Below are 5,438 nucleotides of genomic sequence, written 5' to 3' on the forward strand. Positions count from 1 at the left end.
GCATTTTCCTCAGCTTAATTCATTAGGGCTGTTAAATTACTTTCCTTAAAGTGAAAAAAAAGACAGTTTTGACCAGTCTGAGTTAAAAGTGGATAATATGGAAAAGGCTATATGTTAAGGGTTTGATAGTGGAGGCTTCAAGGAATGTTTTTTTAAGTATATTTTCCCCTTTAATCAGGATGTTTCCTGGAAAATTAGAATAAATCCTAATGGATCTCCTAAGCCTTCTGTGACCATTTGGAAGCAGAAGGTCCCCATACATTAAATGCTTTTGACCACCTAGAACTACTGATATTTGACAGGTGTTTCTGGAACACTTTATGTTTTTAGATTTCACCTTTGTTTCATATTTACAAACAGACTTAAAAAAAATGAATACATCTTTTGTTTTTTATTCCTACCCAGGCAAAAATATCTCTCTCTACCAGAGACAAAAACATCCCCTTGCTTTTTGTAGATGAACCTGGGTGACCAGGGAAGACAGGCAGGGAAACTGTACATTTCCCCAACCTATGGGTTGGGAGCTGCGCTGAACCTACAAATTGGGGGTTAAGTGACTCTGGTAGAGGGCTATAAAGGCAGAGAGCCAAGCATTACAAGTTTCTCCTCCAGGAAAATGGAAGCCATTTTAAAAATTCCGGGAATTGCTTGGAACTAGCAGTATTCTTAAACAAAGGACCTTTGTACCATTCAGAATTAGCAAATTTGGGAGAGGAAAAGACTCACACCTCACCTGCCTCCCTTCCCTTAGTCTACTGCCACTGCTTTGTCTAGATCAATTGAAAAGACCCCCACATTTGAGGTCTAACCACAGTCCTACATTTTTGAGGAAGGCAAAGGGGTGTTACACCTTATTAGGGATCCTGCCCATATGCTATTTCCAGGTGTTTTCCCACCTGGTTTTCATGATCTTAAGTTCTGTATTAAAGTTTTCTTAGGTAGGAAAAATGCTTGAATTTATGCTTCATGCAACCTTCTATTGCTGAAGAAGAAAATCAAAACAAGGATAAAGTTAAAACCCCACTCAGTGACTTCTATTGCTCACATCTTATTAGTTAGAACTAAGTCATGTGACCACTGCTGTATGCAATGGAAAGCGAGTTATTTCTGGGTCCGGTGCTGCCCCAAAGTCGTGGGGTAATAGTAAGAAACAAGGAGAGAATGGATATTGGATGGACACTAGTAGGTTCTGCCAACTCATCGTCTTTTGGAAAATGGAGCATTTCTGAGGCTAGTTGCTATGAAGCTGTTACAACAGCCCCAAGCTGTTGTAAAGTTCTTATTAGTCCTTTGTTATTCAGTGATATAAGCTCATTGTTACAATTTTTTAAAAGATTTTATTTATTTATACAAGCACTGGGGTACAGGTCAGAGGCACAGGTGGGTGACAGAATCCACCAGAGACAGATCAGGTAGCAGAACAGGCAGACGACTGAAAACACTGCTGAGGGGAGCAGCGGTCACGACAGGAGAGGTCTGCCACGCCAGGTGGGAATCTCACTGGCTAGTTGGGAATCGAACCGACTCTGCGGAGACTACGGACAGCTTCACAGCGCTGCACTCAACCCGCTGCGCCACTGGGGAGGCCCATTGTTATAATTTTTAAATTAGAAAATGCAGTAGAGAAAAAAAACACCTTTAATATTATGTAGAAAGAACCAGCATTAACTGGAGGTGTACTTCCTTTCAAATGTGGACACACACATATACATTTTTTGGTACAAAAATGAACTGATTAAACTGGAATAACTTCATTTTTATTTTTGGCATTGCCATATCATATGCTTGACTTTAAAACAAAACGTTGGCTTAACCTACTCGTCCTGAAGGGATGTGAGTTCATCTGAACTGATAAACAGCCTTTCTCTCCCTCTCTCTTCTCTTGCTCTCTCTCGCTGTCTCCACATGTGCACACACATGCAAGTGGGTAGCATCCCACTTAAATAAGAAGGTACTCATTTTTGGCTATTTATTTATTTATTTATTTAATATTTTGCTGTGGTAAGAAGACTTCACATGAGATGTATCCTCTTAATATATTTTTATTTTTATTTTATTATTTTTTAAAAGATTTATTTATTCACTTACACAAGAACCGGGGTACAGGCCAGATGCGCAGGAGGGTGAGAGGATTCACCAGAGACAGAGTGGGGAACAGAACAGGCAGACTGACGAAATACACTGCTGAGGGGAGCAGCGGGTGAGACAGGAGAGGTCTGCCGCGCCATGTGGGACCCTCGCCGACTGGCCGGGATGGAACTGACACTACAGAGGCTGTGGATAGCTTCACAGCGCAGCGCTCAACTGCCTGCGCCACCAGGGGAGGCCCTTAATATATTTTTAAATATACAAAGGTCATACAGCAGTTCTCAGAAATTTTTCATCTTGCATAACTGAAATTTTATTCCTATTAAGTAGCAACTGCCCATTTTTCCCATTTTTCAGTCCTGGCAACCACTATTATATTCTTTGCTTATATGATTCCATCTGTATGAGTTGGAGACATGCAGTGCTTGTTCTTCGGTGACTATATCATTTAGTATTCAAATCCTTTGCCCATTTTTTAATTGGGTTGTTAGGTTTTTCCTAGTATATTTAGAAGTTCCATATCTATCTTGGAAATAAATCTCTTATCAGATCTATTATTTGCAAATATTTTCTCCCATTTTGGAGTTACCTTTCTACTCTACTGATTCTTTCCTTTGCTATTCAGAAGGTTTTATATTTGATATGGTCCCACTTGTCCATTTGTTTTGCTTCCGTGGCCTGTGTTTTGGTGTCATATTCAGGAAGTCATTGCCAAGACCAAGGTCATTAGCTCTCCACTAGATATCTCTTTAAGACTCAGATCTCATTTCCACATATACTGGGAGACCTTGAGGTGTCATCTAAGGTGAAATTGGAGAGCAGGATTTGAATCTCTCTCCTTCCTGTTCCAGGGACTGGGGGCTGGCATGAGTGAGGGTTTCTGGGGACCAGGACTTGTGCCAGAAGAATGACCAGAAGTGATGAGTATGCTTCAAGCAGGAGTGGAAAAGAGCTGAGGAGGGTGACAGATCAAACACCAGAGAAATCAACAGGTGTCTACAACTGAGTGGGGAGACCAGGGAAGGTAGGTGTGTCTCCCCAACCAAGGCAGGACTTGGGGAGCCAGGCTGCCATGTTGGAAGGCTCTTTCATGGGATGGGGGCAGGAGGTTCTCCTCCATGCAAAGTTGTTGGGCCAAATAGTGATTCCATTTATGAATGTCTGATTGTGAACATCTGCCCATTGACTCTCACACATGTCTGCTGTAGTTAGTGTAACCATGACAGTAGAGCATTTTTGATGTTTATATGCAAGGGTCATCTGCTTTGAAATTACTTTAACAATGCTGTTGTGGGCACTTTCTAGTTTTTTCAAAGGAATTTTATGTGCTCACACATTTGATTCATGAGCTCCCAGATACAGAAGGGTCTCCATTTCTCTGCTGAGGAAACTGCTACATAGAGAAGTTCAATTGCTTGCTCAAGGCTCCCTGCTGTCAGGTTTGGTGGAGGGGTGGATAAGAGAGGGGAGGAGATCTTCCTTTCTCAATGAACAAGTTACTATTTATAGAGAGAGTTGTTCCTAAAAGGCCAGGTTGACTAGAGACTTTGTCATGACAAAGATTGGCCAAAGGTATTGTCAGGGACTCTCCCTTTGGAACTGTTCCCCATTCCTTCCTTACAAGTAGGGTGGCTTCACCCCATCTGCCATTGAGTGGCAAGATTCCACTCTAAACTACATGATGGTGGCAGAGCAGGTTAGTGCTTGGCAGATAAGGGTCTCTTCTTCCAAAAATTGGAATAATACTGCCTAACCCACATTAAATGTGAACATTAGAAAACAATGATATCAAGTCAATTTATGAATTAAAAATGCTAAACAACTATATGGTAGATTCAAAATGACTATTTTTGTGGTCAGCAATACCATTAAAAATATCTAAAAATTACTAAACACATGTTATGTGTCAGAAAGTATGTCAGAAAGAATGATCTTATTTAATCTGCAGAATAACCCCATGATATGTGTATTATTATCACCATTTTTATAGATGAGGATGCAGAAACAAGGTTAAGTAATTTTCCTAAAGTCCCAGCTGGTAAGTTATAGAACCAGAGCTATAACCCAATTCTATGTAATTCAGAATCCTTTTCTTCTAGCTAATCCAGTTATGATTATTTTGTGGGTTTCCAGCTCTTTCCTTATTCAGGTTTTTGTCCTTGAATTCTTTCTAACTTGTTAATGTATAATTTAAAACTTATTACTTATAACTAAAAAAAAAAAAAACACTCTTAATGTATGGCCTAAGGAATACATAATATATGGCATCAAAGAATACAAGGGAATCATCACCTTCTTGTTTGAAAGATTATTCTTTTATTAATGCATCCCAACATTTTATTGGATTTTTGAATAACTAGGACACACTACTGGCTTATCTGAAAATTTAAAGTCTTCTAAATACTTTAAGTCCTTTTCCCTTAAACCATTGTTAAACTTGATTTCCCCTATTCCATACTCATACAAATGAAATTGGATGTCAGTCTTCAATATGTTTCCTTGATTAAGGCTCCAGCCAGAGTGTGGAAACTCTTAAGGAATCAATAAAATATCCTTCTGCTGGGTGTTCTAAGCAAGATTCCCAAATGCTAATTATTATTGTTAAATGGGTGACTCATTTGAAAGTGTTTCCTTTTCAAGTTGTATTGCATCATGTGGGAACTATTTTAAATAGACCACCCTGTGCACAAACATTTTCATCTTTGAGCATTCAGGCACCACTTCTGTGTAGTAAGAGATTAATTGTCCTCTCCACCTAACAGAGGAGGCGACTTCACAGAGAGCAGAATGTGAGGGCTACAGCCAGGCCCAGAACTCCTGGTTCCCTTCCTGGTTCGTTTCCAAAGAGCTGGCTTGTATCTCTTCATAAAAGGGAAAATTTATTAGGAGAGAAAAAGAACGGTGCAACCCCAGGCCGTTCATAAAAAAAGAGGATTCTTTAAAATAGGGTTTATAAAGGAGGACAGATAGTATAAGAATTCAAATTTTAAAATTTTAAGTGCTGTTTTTTAACAAAGCAGGGAAAAATGAAATGAATTTCAAACAGCACTGAAGAAGGAAAAACTGTGTATGTGTATGAATTCAAGGTGGAGAGAAATGAGGACCTTGGCTTGTAGAAAGTGAGTTGGGCACGAATTCTAGTTAAGTGGTTAATTTGCAGCCCAATAAGAACAATATAAATTTCGCTGTTTGGAGGAGGGGAAAATCTCTTCTCAGAAAAACAAAAAACCAAAGCAAATCTTTACCTCTCCATGCATATTTTTCTTCTCTGCAGTGATGAAAGTGTTTGCACTAATTTTCCAGGGAGACCAGAAAATATGTATGGTGTGTTTTGTCTCCAGTGGCATCCT

Source organism: Talpa occidentalis, unplaced genomic scaffold (assembly GCF_014898055.3).
Source record: "Talpa occidentalis isolate TD23 unplaced genomic scaffold, MPIMG_talOcc4v2.1 talOcc4.7, whole genome shotgun sequence".
Taxonomy (NCBI): domain Eukaryota; kingdom Metazoa; phylum Chordata; class Mammalia; order Eulipotyphla; family Talpidae; genus Talpa; species Talpa occidentalis.